At 38.1% G+C, this 19,104-nt stretch overlaps 1 protein-coding gene across 3 annotated transcripts in view; it reads left to right on the top strand.

The window, feature by feature from the left end:
• Window positions 1–8,788, top strand: part of EPSTI1 (epithelial stromal interaction 1) — a 55,351-nt gene extending 46,563 nt beyond the window's left edge. Inside the window, exons 11-13 of one of the 3 annotated variants that reach the window (XR_005628356.1) lie at window positions 1,037–1,069; window positions 2,541–2,939; window positions 8,496–8,783. The gene's annotated coding sequence lies outside the window, so the exon portion shown is untranslated. Of the gene's footprint in view, window positions 1–1,036; window positions 1,070–2,540; window positions 3,094–8,495 lie in introns of those variants that run through there. The other 2 variants (XM_039716782.1, XM_039716780.1) reach the window with 2 other exon arrangements.
• The last annotated feature ends 10,316 nt before the right edge of the window (window positions 8,789–19,104 follow it).

Genomic DNA, 19,104 nt, shown 5'->3' with positions numbered 1-19,104 from the left:
GAGTCTCAACCAGCGCTTGATTTGTGCTGTTTGTGACCAGTTGAAGAGGGAGCAAATCATGAAGTTTACTGTTGCACAGCAAAAAGAGCCGCAGCTCAAAGGCCCCTGAAGTCACAAGGCCAGCATGCATGTCACAGGTTTTTGTAAACAATCTGTCTTTAATATACTTTCAGAAGGATCAAAAATGCACTAAAAATGCTGCTTTCCCAGAACAAAGAAAAGGCTTTTACTTAACATGGGAATATTGAGAAAAGAATATTTGTATAAGAAGGTTCCAGAATGCAATCCACAATGGTTACATTTGTTTAAATGAATAATGTGATTTGCTAACTTAGCTTTAACTTGGTTAGTCTATGTACAATTTGAGTTGAAAAGGTTATTAATTTGTTTCCTAAAACTGGTTGTTTTCTTGGTTTTTGAGTTTTTTCTTTTTACTGAAAGTAACATGTTTGTCTTTCCTGGCAGAAAATATAGAAACTACTTAGCAGAAGTATCAGCATCAATAAAGGGACCTCAGATGAGGAGGTCCAGGCAGGCTATAGCTCAGTTTAATGATTTAGCTCTGGCAAGGCTGTCAGACATCATATGCAGATGTGTCTCCCCTGCCTGGATCTTGAGCTCAATCATCCTTTGCTTGGAGAATCTCATCCTAAACAAGAATAGTGGCAGTCAAGGCAGGAACAGAAGAAACTTCTCACTCCTTCAAATTGTATGAAGTTAAGGACTGAAGAATCTGAAGATATTTGAAATACTTCTATTTTTGTTTTTTTTGTTTACTCAGCAGAAGCAAGATATGTTTATCTCTTGAGTCAATACATCCTGCTATTTATTTAGAGTTCAAATCAAAGATGTTTCTTTGCTAGGACTGGAATCTTGGAGAAGAGTTTGCTTGTTATTTTAAGTGGAGTTTCAAAACTACTTCAAATAATCAAGAAAGTGCCACACAATTAGATAACCATAATTCCTTGCATGAATATCTGATTGTATTACACATTGTACATTGTACTGTACTAATGCATTTTTTATTTTTATCCAGGAGTCAAACTACTTGGAATAAAGGAGGAGCAAGGTAAGAATAATGAATTTGTTCTTTTTAGGACCAATGTCAGTATTAATTTAGTTTTGAATTTGACATTTCATGATGACAACTTACGTAGTTTAATTTTGAAACAATATGAGAAAGGATCTTAAAATAAATGCATTCCAGCTCTGTATTTAGGAGCCGTGCAATGGCACACATCTAATCTGAAACATTATTTTTGTAAAGAATCGCAGAACATGTATTGTAGGTAAGAAGAGCTGATGATGGCATTGAAGGCAACTTATGGGAGTGCCTTGATATTTAGGCTAAAACTTCACTACAGTCATGTTCTCTGCATCACAGACTGTGCCCAGATAAAGCTGAACAGCTGAGGAATGTGGCTGGGAGTGCAGGAGGTGACTTAGTAAACTTTCAGTGTTCTTAAGTGAAAGGGATAGTGTCGTGGGCTGTGTTCCTCCAACTATATTTCATGAACAAAAAGGAAGATTATGCATATCAGTGGAGGCTGGCAGTAAAACACCACTACTGAATCAGAGAAATCAGGCCATCTGCTTTAAAATGTCCTTCTCTTAAGGCTCACTGCATTTGTGTTCCTTTCTGAAAGGGGTCCCCATCTCTAAATCTCAATTCTGATACAACTATGTCTGCAGAGCCTTTACTTCTAGAGTTGGAAACTTTTGCAGCAACTTCAGGAGCTGACAAAGATTATTTGTTCCTTAGGAGATGGGTTTGACATAACTCTTTTTTTTTTTTTTTTGAGACCTGTCATTTTATAAAAAGGAATTTAAAATAATCAAACTTTTAAAAGCCCCTTGCTTCCATCTCTTCTCCCACAAATCTAGATATGAAATTTTCTTCATCATTTGCTACTCCAACAGTTATGTTAATATTTTTACAGCAGGGCTTTATTCTGAAGACAGTATCTAAATAATATTGTTGGCTTCCCATGAGTTGTCTTTTCAGTTTTATGAGAAGTAAAATTGTCATTAAAAATTTACTCAAATTCACTAAAGAAATGACAATGTGTAGATAAAGGCAATTCTCTGGAGGGGCAGAAATGGCTATTTTTGCAGTCCACAGTCCTACCAGGTTTTATAACCTGTCGACAGCTGAAGAAGTTCAATGCATTGGATCCTTTGTTTTTATCACCATATTTACAATACCAATAATGTATTTACATATGAGCTGTACAAGAAATATGGATGGGTGTATTTTTGAGCCTTGTTTTACTGTTGTTCTGAAAACACTTTTCAGCCTGCTACCTTAATATATTGTTCAAAAAGTTATTAATATGTCTGCAGATAATTAGGACATTTTGTGAATTAAATTTACAAAAAGATAGAAATCCCTTCATGAAGGCTTTACATAATTAAAAGCTAAAACCTGTTAGAAGAAAGGGAAGACTTTATTTTCCAGTGGACTTAATCCCTGTGAATTTGACTTTGAATTTTTGTTGTAAAAGATAAATTTTAATTCTGTTTTCTCCGTCTTGTTACAGGGTATTGCAGAAATATCCGCTTTTATCTGGCCTAGGCCAAATGCCCTCATAAAAGCTCCAAGAAACTGCTCTTTATTGTGATTCTTTTCTTACCCTGATTTCAACTGCACACCCTCTTCATGAGCAATCTGCAGAGACTGGTTTCTAGCTGTCATTATTCATGCATACATATTTGAAACAGCTGATTATGAAAGTCCTATTTAATTTTTAATAAGAATATGTGTAGTTTTTTTTTTTCCCACAAATTGTTTTGTCTCATGGAGAATGTAATTATCCCAGTCTTCATGATCTCTGGAAAAGAAGACATAAGTGACTGCAGAAACTGCAGTAATATCTGTGTTTACTTGCTGCTCTTTACCCAGAAAAAAAAAACATTTCAGAGATAATCTAAAAAAGCAGGTAGGGAGGGGGGTTTTTGGGGAAGAGAAGGAAAAATGTTGCTGGGGTTTCGTTTGTTTGTTTTCTGTTTGTTTTTGTGGAAGTCTTCTGAAATTATTTTATTCTTGTACTCAATAGTCACTAAGAAGAAAAATGTGCATTTTAGACAATATATTTTAAATAAGTTCTTAGAAAAATACATAACATGAAAGAAAGAAATAAAGCTTGAAATAACACAGAAATGTATTTGATCTCTTCACATCTTTTGTGATATGATGTAGTGTCTTTTCTCTTTGTCTGTTTTACCATGGCAACTTCTGTTACAGGAGTGGGGAGCACTACTCCAACATTAGCTTTAGTTTCCTGCTTTTCTTTGTCCCTCTAGTCCAGTAGAATTTAATTTGTGTCTCCCTGTCTCTGAGGCAGATAAAAACCTTTCAGTGCTTTCTAAAAATCATCATATATGACCAAGGTGTGTCTAATGCAGAAGAAGGGTTCACAGTGCACCTTACATAAACCATGCAGAGAAGAAGTATCCATGGCATTTGCAAGTATGTCTTAGGCCAAGTTAAAAGTCTTCAGAGCAATTTTATTTAGCATGCAGGCATACCATGATATTTTTCCATCACCCTTGCAATATGGAAACTTTATAATGAGTCACCTGAAGGTTTTTTTGAACGACTGATGTTGCAATATTTGCTATCCCTTGTGGGACGCTTTGTAGCTGTCTTTGGCTCTTACAATTACTCAAATCTCTCATTCTGCTAGCTAGCTGATGTTCTGGAGATTTGGCAATATTTTCTGGTTTAGCCTTTTCTTAGGTAAAAATTCCTGGGAAGGCTTTTCCATACCTACGCAGTGGTACGGTATAGCAAGCGGGATTTGGCTGTGGCATTGGACTTCTTCTTTGGAAATTAAATTTACCTCTCCCTCCAAGAATTCCCTCAATTGGCCTCCTTTGGTAGATGTTAGGGCTGGGGCTAAAAGTCTGCAGAGTGGGCAATATATACATGCATATACATATACATGCATATGTATATTTTAAAGGAAATATCTTTGCTGTAGTCAGACCCTGGTATTGTACTCTAATGGGACTCACACTTGTAGGTGGTCTTTTTGAAGCAGTGAACCCAAAGGCTGAGTGGGAGGGGAAGTCACCATTGTCCCCAACAAGTTGAAATTCAGTCTAACTGTGTTGCTATGTTTCTGTATCCTATGAAAAAGAACTTTTTATTAACCTGCTACTTTCACATTCAGGAACAGTGATGGCAGGTCACCTTGAATAACCTCTTCCATTAAGGTTTCTTGCTTTCTTTTGGCTGTCTTCAAAGTGCTTCCCCTTATCCAGCATTTCAATCTCTTTTTTGAAATGCTGTCTACAACCTATTTCAAACATTAACTATTCTAGCCCTTTTAATGGAGAAATATCAGAATTTTTCCTCCCCTAACTTTCTGAACAGAACAAACAAATCTATATTAACAGTGGCCCAGGAAGTGTCTTTGACAGCCATGCCCTGCAATGGAGATGATAAGAAGTTACATCCATCCACAAATTGATGTTAGCAGGATGTCTGGAAAAAGCAGTTCTTATCCTATTGGAAAGCTTCCAGTATCTCAGAATTACCACCTCCATACACACATACCCTGCCCACACTGTAAGTCTGAGAGCAAAGGGATGTTATGACATCTCTTTAAGGGCATTATAATGAAATAAACTGGTGAAAACAGCTTCAGGTTTGTCGAGAGTTAGGAACTGATAGCTGGGCATCTTTTCTGTCTACTTGTTAGAGTAAACATTTGATAAAGGTTTTCAAACTCAAGTAGTTTCTCTAGTTACAACTTATACAAACCAAACTAATTATCTTTGTGCTGTTGCATAAAACCAGATTTTATTACTGCATAACGGTAAATGGAGGTTTTGGGGTTTTTGTTTTGTTTTGTTTTTAAATTGTTATTGTTACAATATAATTTGCACTGATGAGCTCCTTGTTTATATTTTAAAAAACCCTCCCAGCAGGGAGTTGCGTGCATCTGGAAGTTGCAAGAGGAAACCCCCTTGCTTTTTATTTGCTGAGTCAAACTCATTTTAACAAACTGACTGAACCATTATGATCAGCTATTCTGAATTCCAATATAACTTGACAGCAAGATTCCTATGTTTAGATTTTATGGTTTGCCTAAATCAGAAACTACCTTCCTATGAAGAAATGTAGCATTTATTTAAGGACTTACAATCCTGATTCTCTGTTATGTACCCAAAAGTTGTTCAAATGGTTTATCTATTCCTACTTTTAAAAATGTCTTCCTGACTCCTAGTATAAACGTACAAGTTTCATAAAACTGTTAATGAATTTTCTTAAGCATTTACTTGGTAAAGTAGAGTTTTCTGCTCCTGAGACTCTTTTTTTTTTTAAATGTGCAGAATCTGGACTGCTTCATTCAATTTACAGGTTTTGTTCAGCTTTTATTTTAAAAATATTCCATATTTGAAGAAAGCCTTTGATGCAATGGGATTTGGTGTAACTGTATCTTCTTTTTGGTATGTGCCCCACTACTCAGACACTAAGGCAGAATATTATAAGCTACTAGAAAGGGAGTTAATCCATAGCTTACATTTTTTGGTATTCATCTGTGTTCAGTTCATGCCTCTGTATCAAGAAATTCAAACCTCTGTCTCCTGTCTTGGAGAACATTTAACCACCGGGTTCTTTAGAGCAGTTCTCAGCACCCAGGCTATGTTGACTCTTCTGCTTTATGCAAAAGAACAAAAATTCACGTGGAATGAGAAAGTAACTTGACTTTATCTGTTCCAAGAGCTGGATGTTACTGCTGTGGCCCATGTCATGACTCTGCTCCCCATCACAGTCTTTGGAGCTCTGAGTAACCCGGTCTAATGGAAGGTGTCCCTGCCCATGGCAAGTGTTTGGAACTGATGATCTTTAGGGTCTCTTCCAACCCAAACCCTTCCATGGTTCTATGATTCTAATGGCTCACTCACATTAACTCCTTCACCCTCCCAGATATTTGTTTTCTCTATTTTTGCTCCTGGAATATAAACTGTCTGGCAGAAATCCGTTCCACTCCCTCTCTAAGTATTACTTCTCATTGCCTTCAGTCTTTCCCCTTTTTTTGTAAGACATGGCTTCTTCCTTTAGTACTCTTGACTGCTTCAATAGCCTCTTTTTCTATCACATCCTCTGGAATTAAAAATGGAAACAATACTATTGCTATTTGTTGCTTCAATGTAACATTTATTCTTTTGCAATCATTTCTCTTTCCTTTCTCACGGACCAATACGTTTTCTTGACTCCTGTCTATGTCCCCTATTTATCCCATCCTTTTCCATCTTGGCATGGTGCTGCATTAGGAAGAGCATTGCTAGTGGGTCAAGGGATGTGATAATTCCATTCTGGTCAGCACAGTGAGACACATCAGGAGTGCTGGGTCCAGTGCTTGGCTCCCCAGCACGAGAAAGACGTGGACACACTGGAGTGGGTCCAGCAAAGGGCCACGAAGATGGTGAGGGGACAGGAGCATCTTTGATATGAGAGCAGACTGAGAGAGCTGTGACTGTTCAGCCTGCAGAGTATAAGGCTCACAGGGATCTCATACAGGTGAGTAAATATTGAGAAGGGGGAGAGTGAAGGACATTAATTCAGGTGCCCAACAACAGGACAATGGGCATAAGTTAAAATACAGAAAATTTTATTTAAACACACAAGCCTTTTTTTTTTTTTTTTTGATAGCTTATCAGGCAGTGTCACAGGTTGCCCAGAGAGGCTGCTGAGTTCAGATCCCTGGATTGTCCTGAACAACCTGCCTTCAATGACCCTGCTCTGAGCAGAGCAGCCATGAGCAGGCACTCAGCTGATGCTGACACTGTTAGTAGAGGTGAGAGCTTTCACTGTGTCTGTCACTGGGTAGAAATGGAAGCTTGAAATGAGAAAATTCACCTGAGGTTCTTCAGTCTCTCATTAAAGACTTTCCAAATTTCAAACCATTCTAGGCATTTCATCTGAACTCTCTCTGATCTGCTCTCATTAAGAAGAGTGGGTTTATTTCTTGCCAACATTAATTCATGTTTTTTTATTTCACTTTGAGCCCCCATTCCCTGTTCCTAGCTGTTTGATCTTTGCACTTAGCTCCTTAATTAAAAGAAGACAAGCCAGCTTTTCCTGCTGCCTGGACCTCTCTCTAGGAGCTATCTTTATCTCTCATTCAGTTAGTGCCAACCACAGTCTTTACCACCAATTTCTCTTTCCTTCCCTCCCAATCCATGAACTCCCTTGAACTATATTTGGGTAAGAAACCCTAGCAGAAATGTTATTTTCGAAAGATGATTCTCATTTAGTATTTTCTTTTAAAGTCTCTCTAGCAAATTCTCAATTTTCTTATCTAGACTTTGAAGTTTGAGTAGTTCTTTATTTTTGTGTGAGAAAGTCATATCGCCTTGTATAACTCTGCTCTTTTAACAAATGCACATTTTGTCACACTGGAAATCCCACCATAAATGCAACTCCTACCTATTCAAAGTTTAATCTTTCATTAAGCCGCGTTGTCTGGTATTAATTATGCTGTTCACCCTTAATTCTTTATTGAGCACATCCTCTTCTGCTAAGATTTTGCCCTGGGTAAGCATTAAATTGACAGACCTAAAGTTAGTTTTTCAGCACATTATCCTTCGGAAACATTGAAAAATTTATTTCCTGTCTTCTCTGTTCAATCTTTTGGACAGTCACCATATCTCAGAGGATTTATCCAGCCTCCTGCTTTGAAAACAGCATTTTTACAATCTCATCAGTTGATTCACCTACAGACAGTGGTCCAAGCTCTCTTCTTTGTTGATATTTAGTAACTCACTGCTTTACTAAAGGAATAAAAAATATATATTTCTCTATTCCCATGTGAAATAGTCATCTGTCTGTTTCCCAGAAATAAATATGTGTGTGTATTACTATCAGAAGTGAGGATTTTGCATTTTCACCTCTTCCCTGGCACAGTGATGGCTGTGGAGCTATTCTGTGGGGCTGGCAGAGTTTCTGTGTTGGTGTTCCTTTGATCTCTGCCTGGAGAGGGGTGTTTTCATAAGTCATGGTACATGACTGGTGGCCACTGGAGGAGCAGGGTATTTCGTTACTGTAAAATTTCATCCTCACAGAAGATAAGCTTTCAATAGCCACCCTCCATATTTACTCCCCCAAGGAAAGTGTTAAGTCTTGGGTTACAAAGGCAAAAATAAAGTTATGAAAAGAAGAAAGTAACAAATGCAGTCTTGGCATAGCTCTGATAACAAAGGTCTTATCCAACTAACTTCAAAGGTGTGAGTAATACCACAGCTCAGCAGCCAAGAGCAGCACAGCCAGGTTGAATCTTTACAACCAATTTCTTAGCTGGTTGGTTCAATTGAATATGATCAATGAAAAACCCAGGGAAGAAAAGCATTTATCACCTTAAGAAGCTACAATTTGTTCCTTAGTGTAAACTATCCTATACTATTTCTTACTCTGCTTTTGTGTATAGACTCCACTGCTACTGACACACTGACACTCTCTCCCTTCCTTTTTTTTTTTTTTTTAGGTGCAGAAAACTTGATGGCATACTTGATTTGCATTTGTTTTGTTGATCTCCATGACTGAAATGCTTCCTCCATCTTCATGGAGCCTGGTGAACAGATGCTGTGCTGTTTTAGCACATCTTGAAGGTCAACAATTGCTAGCACAGCACAGACCAGAGCCTTCAATCCCAGAAACTGGCCTGCTTGTCATTATTCATGTGCCTGATCCAACCATATTTGAATAAAACAAAGACACTTGTTACAATGAACTAATCTGGACCTTTTACTGGAGGTTAATTTAAGTGCAAACTTTGCAAAGGTAAAACCTGTACTACACAAGGAAGTTTCTCAGGTAAATTTCATCCATTGTGCCCAACTTCTTTTTAACCTGAATAAAATGGAAAACAAATGAACAGGAAAAAAATCAGAAAAAAAAACCCCAAAACCCCAGACTACAAAACCAAATCATTTAAAAAAAAAAAAAAAAAAAATACTTTTTTTTTTTTCAATTCTTCCAGAGGCAGAAAAGTGTTCAGTTTGGCAGGCTAATTTTTTTTTATTATCCTTCATTTTACATGGCTTTTCAGAAGTTCTGCTGTACCTTTTCACTCTGGATCAATTCTGATTAATTTTCTGTTCTCTTGAACTTTTTTTTCCTGTATGTGAGATCAAAACACAAAGTGCCAATTACTTAACTCTTTAAATCAATGTATCTCTTGGCTTTTCTTCAAAAAAAAAAAAAAAAGAAAATACTGTTTGAAGCAGTGATTCATTCTGCTTTCTCTATTTAATCTGAAAAAATGCATTGCTTGCTCTTTTCACACTGATACTTGTCTCCAGCAGAAGGCAATAAAAAATATTTTAACTGGAATAGGTTAAACTGATAATAAAAAACCACAGCCATAAAGATAAAATAATTTAATATGCAGGTTCAATGTGATTACTGTCTTACAAGTTTCAGCTCCTTTTGACTTCAAGTAGCATGGCCAGCAGTTGGGTATCCTGCAGGTTACCACAAAATGGACCTGCAGAAAGGACATCTTTTAAGACTTAAGAGTGGGTCTGTGGGCTAATGAACAAGTACTGAAAACAAATGCTACTGTGTTAGCATTTTTCAAAATCTATGATTCGTAGAGGATGTCTCTCTAACTGCTTTTATTTCAGTTCTAACACAGGTAGCAGTAATCTTTACAGCAGTCTTCTGATGATGTGAAACAGAATAAAGTGCAAAGGAATGTGGAATACAGATGCAGTGGTGATACAAGTAGACCTCGTATAGGTTTGTAGGAGAAGAGAGCCCAAGTTGTTCCTGAAAGAGTAGTTTATTTTCTCTTCCAAGGAGTGTTTTTACTGAGGAAAGGATTCAGTTTTCTGAACTGTCTGGAGAGCAGATCTGTTAGGGGATCTTTGACACCTAAGATGAATCAGCCTCTGAGAATGTCTGTCTGCCTTTGCTCTTTATGGAAAGAATACAAGTGATCACCACAGACTATGTTCCTTTGATTTTTGAATATGTGAATCCCAACTAGAAGAGCTAAGAAAAGTTATTTACTTGCAGCATATTCCCATAGTTGGAACTATGTGTGTAGTCCTGGAGCTTTTCTAAAAAGTTGCTTTCACAAATAAGTACGAGGGTTTTCCAGGAGGTTACAGCACTCCACACTTCAATCTGTTTGTTATCACAAATTGGTCTTGCAGGCAAGTAAAGGGTCCAGAGTTAAAAATTGAGGCCTGGGCCCTAATTGATATCTATTAGCTGAAATCATATGTTGATATTTGTGGCAGTTTAAGCTTAAGAGCCACTGAGATTAGAAATCTATTGTGTGAGCACACAGCATGGTGAATGGCTGTTTGCTGAGAGCCCTGGAGCCAACAAGGCTGTGTTTAAACAGGCAAGGCTATGGGCAGGAAAATGGAAAAATGGAAAACAGAATACAGTGACACCTGCTCATGTATATATATATATGTATATATATATATACATATATATATATATGTATATGTATTTATACACATTAAATTAATTCTCTGATCCTACGTTTGGCACCACTCAGTAGCCCTGAAGTGTGAGGAAGAGGTTCTGACTATGTTGCTAACCTGCCATCTTCCCCTTTCTTGCCTTTCTACAGCTTGCAGAGGCACCTCTGCCATGGATAGGCTTTCATTCACATGCCAGCTTGAAGACACCTAGGCAGGGTGAGGCCTTGAGAAGATGATGTGTTACAATTTTATGGTTGCTAAAAAACTTTTTCATCCCTGAACCACCTTGCTTCACTTGCCAGGCATCCATTTGAGGGAGACAACACCTCACATAAATACTGTGTACCAGTACTGAGGCTTGTGTCACTTGATACACTATTTCATCCTAAAGGCAATATAGGCCACACAGACATATAAGATACCTTGAATCTGACAGCATTTTAAATAAATATGTATGGTCAGATCATAAAGAGGGATAAATCGGTATAACCTTGCTGAAATTGGGTCCCTTAAGCTGCACCAGTTACATATCTCAGTGCCAGTAACTCTGAGCAGCTGAGTTTCATGCATGCAAGGAGTCACACAATTGTCTCCAGGCACGCTGGGGGGATTTGCAGACATCCCCTGTGCCAGATTGGGCTGGCAACAGACTCAATACTGGGAATCCTTTCAGAAACCTACAGCCTATTGCTACCACACCTGCTCACACCTCCTAAACACATCAACCATGCACACACAGTGGGTGCCAGAGCAGTGGGATCATGCAGTAATGGAGATCCTGGAGATGCCCACAAGGTCAGTGATATGCCAAGCCACGGCCTGATCTCAGTTACAACTAAAGCCCACAAACAATGGCAGAATCAGCCCATGTGTTTAATTGCAAACAACGTCAGCTGCAGAGCTGTGAGGCCAAGGATTTGGCTATTATGTTCAACCCTTCCACATGTCAGAGGAAAAGGCCAGTAGTGTTATGTGCTAATAGCTCCCAGAAGTGAGGAGTTAGTCTTTTCCGTGAACACTTCCTTGCTAATGGATCTATGAAGTGTTTTCCTACTTTAATAAGGTACAGTTAGCCTGCCAGTCCTGTGTGCCAAAGCCTACTCATGCAGGTTCTACAAATAATTTGTTCCATTTCCCCAAGCTCCCAGCAAATGGTTAATCATTCATTGAATAAAGGTTGCATTTCTCAAGCGTTAAGGGGCCATTAAAAGTCTGCCATAAACTTTTGCAATGAGCTTTTTCACTCAGCATCCAGCAGTGCCACTTTCTCTATTATCTGGCCTTGTGTATGTATTGATCAGATACAGCTGGTTCTGGAGAGACCATGCCTGTTGCTAGGAATAGATCATGCTAGAATTTATTAACCCACTTTGCTGAGCTCTGCCACCCCAGCTAGCACTGCAGCATAAGTTGTGTTCACTCAGGACTTCCACTCCTTATTGAATGAGGATTACATCTGAGCACCAGGGACTGGTGAGTCATCAAAGGGTATAAATTCCAGGCTCTGTTTAAATGTTAAAAAGGTGGTAAATGGATGATATATGAACAGTTAAAGTCTTCTACAGTTGGGAAAGCAGTGTGCTATAAACACAATTTATTTTCAGTATATTAAAAATTTCTTGAGAATTCTGCTGATAAATATCACAAGGGGCTTAATTCTTATTGTGCTGTAATTAAAATGAATGTTTCAAAAATGCCTGCCCCAAGGCTGACAGTAATGACAGTGGAAACAGGTGAAGAAAATAAAAGTTAATGAAACTGGACCAGAGTTAAGAGATGTCACAAAACTGACTTTGTTCCATATGTGCATGTTCTATTTAATAGTAAGCATATAACTATTATTACACTTATAAATTAATCTTTGGTGACAGCAAATAGTTCATTGTTGGTTACTCAGAGTCAGAGTTTAACACTGAGCACATACATAGCTTGCCAAAACCTTTCAGCTTAGGGACAAAAATCTAAAAAGATGACAGTGGCAAATATGCCATACATTTAATCATTTGGACACTTCTCTGCAGTCTTCTGGGGGGCACCTCGACAGCTTTTTGTTGGAAGTGCTGACCTGGGTACCCCACAGGGCTCCCCCCATAGCAGAGGGGACTCTGTGCATTCAAGTGTGCCTGTGGCATTTGCACTAGGTCTGTTCCCAGCCCACTCTGCCACTGGGGTGGCTGGAAGGCATCCATATGTCTGGGGACCAAGCAAGTCAGGGAGCACCATATGTTCCCCCCTGCTCTTTAAAAAAAAACAACCAAAATTACCCTCAACAATAAGAAAAAATGTTGACTCATTCTTTGGGCAAGGTTTAGCCTTTAGTATTAATTCCTAGTCTGATCATCAGCAAAAGAAAAGGGATGAGTTGTCTTTGTTGTAGGACTCTGCAAAAAATGCAAGAATGCATCAGAATGCAGAATATAGAATGCTTCGCCTAAGCTGGCACAAGGAGCAATTCTGTCTTAAAATTGTGAATGGGAGTCACTGGATGCATGGCCAAAGAAACCTGTCTCAAAATCATAGTTTTCTTGAAATAAAATGCCAGCTTGGAACAATACCAGATGGGATATGAAAAACAATTTTTAAAAACTTGTAATCAAACATAAAAACTCAATTGCTTAATTACAGTAATTAGAATGTAAAAGCACCTGAAACAATGAAATAAGATTTTTATGTTCTATGGTCTAAATAAAATGCTTATAAGAAACAAATGTACTTTTAACCTGATAACATCATGAGAAGTAGATCAGGAAGAAATATATTGAATTTAGGAAGGAAGTCCTGAAAGGAAACAAAGGACTGAAAGTCATAAGAAATAAAGGAAAGAGAAAGGAGCCAAGGGGAACAGCTAGATAGAGATGGAAATTAAGTGTCAGTCAAGCCTTTAATAGCAAGATGTATGAGCAGGATTTAGGTGTGATGCACAGCTCAGAGCTATTACAAGCCTTTCTTCCACATGCCCGGGAGATAAAACTTCATTCTGAGGCCCATCTTTGGAAGAAGTCTTGTAAAAACAATTGCATTAAAAAGAGGTTGGTCAAAAAGCCTATATACTTTCTTTCACAAGGCCTTTATCCATCTTGTTTTAGTGATCCATAGCAGGGACTAGCAAAAGCACAGTTGTTTGCTAAGTGCAGTGGTAGGGTTTTAAAATGCCATAGGCAGCTGTACAAACTCTACTGATTTCTGTATGATGTACAGGAGGACAAAAGTCAAATAATCAAGGAAGAAGGAAATATGTGGAAGAGAGAGACCTAGAATTTATACTGGTTGCAAAGGACTGATACCTAAGTGCAGTATGGAAAGCATATCACTAAGCTGGGACAATAAAGCAGAGGGATCTTTCTCTATGGAGAAAACTTAAATGTTCTCATCTAATTTCAGTAGTGTGTCAATTCACAGACCAACTGTATTGCAGAATAATGGGGAGCAAGTGACAGGACTTAGCAATTTTAATGAATTGTGATGACATCCACAAATCCCAGTCCACTGACATGAATTATCCTCATTTCTTTACTTCATAATGGAAATAAATGAATAAAAGGAAGGGGATAGAGGTACTTTTCTACTGCCAAGTAAGGCAGCAGTGCAGGCAAAAGTAAGAACTATAAGATGTGAAACAGATGATATACCACCATGAAAACTAATGACAAAGGCCTTATCCTCACCATGAAAGGGAAAAAGGTAAAAGAATTCATGGATATTACATGACTACAGCAAGGTGAAACTTAGCTTAAGACAATGATGCTGAGCAGCAGAGCTAGATAAATTTTTTCTACAAAAAGCCTGGAGAGTGGAGCTCCTAACTGATAATTGTTTATTGTATGCATATTATTCTGACTGTGGACAATACTTTTATTTCAGTTAAATTCTTCCATGAAACAGCAAACTTTGTCCCTGTCCTGTCCCTTGAGGAAATTTTCATAATTGTGGGCATTTTTCTTTTGTTGTCCTGAAACTTATAATGGCTTCAGTAGAAAATGTAAATATCAATTTTCTACTTCTTAAAAATCTTCATTTTCCATCTCTTTCTAAGCAGTTCACAGCTAGGATTCATCTGCATCTAAAACCAAAATTAATAAACCCAACATAGTTACCTTTGAGTCTTTTTTGTGTAGTAAAAAAGGTATTTCTGTTGGGGACAAATCCTATCCTAAGACGAGTTTTTAATGTCTCATTTAAAATTATTTTTGGAGGCCCATCTCTCTCCATTGGCTACAGAAGGAGCCTCCTGGGAATAGTTCAGCTTTAGATGTCCCCTGCTAGATAATGAAAGCAGGTTGATTGGTTGATTTGGATCCCTTGAAAATAATGAGACCTTCATACTCCTCTGTGGGTTGTGTATCAATGGACCATGATTAAACTGCATCAGAAATCAGTGAGCAACATCTAGGAGTCCAGATTCTTCAAGTTCTATCAGGTCCTCTGCTTTGTTCTTAGAGAGCCAAGCAGATGACTCTAAATTGATATCTGTAAAGACCAGATCAAAGTGCAGGGAGCCTGCCTTTGTGAAAACTAAGAATCCTGCCTGAGGCTGGTAACAGAATTGATGGAAAAAATTTCTATAGTAAGTAATTATCATGAAGGTTAGCAAGGATGTTGCTTGAGAAATGGTGTGCATTTAAACATGTGCTTTTGTTAGGTTGGCTGGAGTGCACCAGCTATGTCATATGTATTGAACAAACACGTAAAGCTGTTTGTTCAATTGGATCAGATTTGTAAAGCAAAGCTCTTGTTGATGATGTACCCAGACCCATACTATCCTTATTTTCAGTGGTTTGACTACAGACTAACTGCAGATTTAAGGCTCATTAGTGACTGGAGCACCACAGGAGTCCTTCCAATACTTGAGCTTTGTCGATGAAGAACACGATCCAAGACTATTCTGAAATAAGAGTCCAAGGGGGATGACTGGCACACCAAGGAAATTTGCTTCACATGTGTGCTGTTGATCTGAATTAAAATATTCATGTAATCACACAAAAAATTTCAATTCCACTGAATATCTCAAGACTTTGAGGGAAACATTCATGCAGAGTCTAAATGAACCAAATGAACCAAAGCAGTTCCTTCCTTTTTGCTTTTCTAAAGTATTTTCTTTTAGAAACACTGGAAACAATTTTTTATTCTTATAATGATGTATGAGTTCTCTGTATCTATGAGATTATAAAAGTAAGGCTTGTCTGCCTACAATGCACAGAGGATTTGTTATGAGAGTATGAGAACTCTTAAGGCAGCTTGCCTGGGAATACAGTCAAGATGTCAGACAAGTCTCAGGTGTAAATTTCATCGTGTGCAATATGTGTGTCCCCATCATGCCCCTCTGAGTTTACTGAATCAGCATTTTTTTGTGTGTGTTCTGAAAGTTCTCAAATTGTTTATTGAGGCCAAACATAAATAAAAAGAGCATGGACCAAATGGACCAAATGGACAAAATAGATGATTGTCCTGCAAAGCATTGACTTGGAGAAGACCTTGGATATCTTATTAGATAAACAACTAATTTTTGTCTCTCAGCAGTTATTCCCAACTCCTGTGGGGCTGTCTGCTTGTGGGGACACTGAAACATGTAGATACATGTGTATCTACACATACATGTGTAGAAAGCTTCCTCTTTCTCCAGCATTGGGAAAAAATGTCATGGCTATCTGGTCCAAGCTTGCTGTCACTGTTTTTGAAAAAAAGAGATGTAAAAAAAAAGTCAGAGTTTAGATAAAAACATGATCGACATGAAGCCTGGAAAATGCATTTCAGCATGACAGGCTGAAGGTGTGCCATCTTTGGTGTTTGTTGAGAAGCTTGTAGACTTACTCAAATTTAGTGAGCTATATTGCAAGGAGAAAGTATAGAAGAGCTATCTAGTTAGGTGTAGAAAGGCACCAAGGACTGAATGTTAAGTATATGGCATGAAAGCACACTGGAGGCTAACCTCAGGTCCAAGAAAGGGATATCCATCTGGAAAAACCAGAAAGAGGCACCAAATTTTGCAAGTGAAGAAGTTTTACCCTATTTCTAAGATAAGACCTCCAAGGGGACATGTTCTCAGGGAAGTGGTTTCTCTGTGTACTCTTCCTCCAAGGTTTTAGGTGCTGCACCTCTAAATCACTGTCTCAGAGTGACACCTATTGCAGTAATGCTGAAGAAGCAAATGACCAGACAAAACAGTTCTCCATCATTCCAGATCATCAAGCAAATCTAGATGACTTTCTAAAAATATGCATTTATATTCCTACAAATAAGACAAATTTGACTTAACAGTAAAAAAAAAAAAAGATTACAGGACTAATGTTAACAATTTCCAGTTCTCATTGTGACCATCTACTTGAAATTATGACACAACACAAGTTTAAAAATGTAGTCCCTAGTTCAACAACAAATGTGCAATACTGATGCAAGAGCATGTTATTCAATGTAATTCTGTGGTCTTTCTTGGTTTATAGGAGCTCACATAATCAATCCTTGGTTCCTTAAAATTGGCATTTATTCCAGTAAACTGTATGGAAACCTGAGCCATGTTTGCCATGTTTCTGAATGATTGCTAATGTAGAAAGGAATCACTTATGAATTGGAAAAGGGCAAGTGAACTAAACCGTAGCTATTGTTTGATCTATGCTGCTCAGGTTCCAAATCTCTGCCTTCCTTTAACATAAGCATGGAATGGAGATGCTGAAGTGATCCCAAATTCAGATTATTTTAATGTATTTCTGAGTATTGGATTGAGGACTGGAGATACCTCTCATTTTCTGCTGAAGTTAGCACAGGCATATGCACCATGAACAGTGCAGTAGGAATAATAAACAAAATTAATAAGCTCTGAAGACAGTCAGATATTCTACTGTTCTCAGTCTTGTTAAAAGATATGGCATTCCTGCACTGGTACAGTACAACTAAGAAACATTAACGTATGCAATCTGTATCTAAAAATTAATTTGGTCTCAGGTTTGAACTCCCACATTTTCAAATCCCAATACAAGACTAAAATACTTGGCAATGTAATTTTCTTTCTAAGCTTTTTTCTTTTAAACTGAATTAATTTCTCTTCCTTGCTTTGTGTGTGTACAGATCAATCCCACCTGCTCTCCTCATGTCAGTAAATCTATTGACAAAATGAGACCACTTTTGAGAGAGAGCATTGCCTGCCCTGGGATTTCTGGTGCACAGCAAAGCAAATTTGACACAGTTTCTAGAATTTTATGGCATTACAGCTCCTTTCCTTCATGCTGCTTTTCTGTGCCCACAAGCTCATGTCTCCCTTTCTCAATTATCCTTGCTGGAGAGATGACTGCCATCTAGTGATCCCTGAACCTCCTTGTTCCCTTTGTCACTTTACAATATGCTTGTCTTCCAGCTCCAATCTCTTAGTTTATAGCCTGCCCTCCTTCTCTTTTCCCCTAGCGTTATGAGCAATATCAATTATAAAGCTTTGAAACACAGCCTACCAATCCGAGCAAAGGACAGACTAAATGTGATATGAAGTCATAATTTTAGTCCACATAATTTTTTTCTCCATCTGTATTTTATAGAAGGGATATTGGATTTCTGTGTTTTGCTATAACCTTGCTGTCAAATAAAATCCTTCAGCAAGGAGGTGGGTTGTTTAACCCACCAGCAGTGAACCATTGATTATGGCTGGATGTATTTACCATGTTAATATGCCCATCTACCCTGGTACACACTGTCTGTGCTTTTTGAATGTTCCTCTGAGTAACTTGGTGCAGCTGCCTGTGTGTTGAGGGAGAGACAGAGATCAACTGTTTCCAACACCATGGCAAGAAAACCCACTCGTAACAAACCCTAACGACTCCATGGTGCAAAAGCGAGCATCCTCACCGCACAAGTCCTTAAACCTCAGCCATCCCCCAGCAGGTACTTTCCCCAGCAGTGACAAAATGAGACACTATATATAGAAACGCTTTTTCTTGAGTTGTTTAGTCACCTAATCCAAATTAGATACAAACTGTCCTTAATTCATTAACATCTGAGCAAGGCTCAGAGGAGGTAAAGCTGTCTCTAACTGCTGATAATTAATTTCCATGTCTAATCCAATTAAAATGAACTTCAAAGGGATTTTAAGCAGGAAATGCAAAATGTAAGGATTTGAAATATGAAATATTGCACTCTTTTCCCATACAGTCCTATGTATTTCCACTTTAGCAAGTGAAGGTCTTCCTGCCTATTTGTCTGTGTGTCCATTTGGAAATGGAGAAAGGAGAAGGAAGATAGCAAATTAAATATTTCACAGTGGCAGGCAAACAGCATGCTCTCCAGATTGACATGTAGCCAGTCTGATTTAAAAGGAAAAAAACAACAACTGTGAGGCTAATGTTGAACTGGCAGATTTTTCCATACATCAGAATAGCAATCACATTAAAAAGACAGGTGCTCAAAACACTGGAGAAATCAGTGTGATTTATTCAGTGCGTTCAGGGAATCCCAGACACATGTTGATCCTGGGAGAAGGACTAAAGGCTTCATTTTTCAGCAAGCAGAGAAGGAAGGGGCAATTTGTTCCAAGACCATGAGAACCCTAGAAAATGTAATATATCAAAGCATTACAAATACAGTTGCTACAGGCAGGACAACCACTTATGTCCTAGGACAAACGAGCCAAAAGTTGAAGTTCAATATACCTTTGGTAGCCACACGATCACTGAG

Source organism: Passer montanus, unplaced genomic scaffold (assembly GCF_014805655.1).
Source record: "Passer montanus isolate IOZ18808 unplaced genomic scaffold, ASM1480565v1 scaffold36, whole genome shotgun sequence".
NCBI lineage: Eukaryota > Metazoa > Chordata > Aves > Passeriformes > Passeridae > Passer > Passer montanus.
Note: the sequence above shows the minus strand (reverse complement) of the source record. Positions and strands in the feature narration are given on the sequence as shown.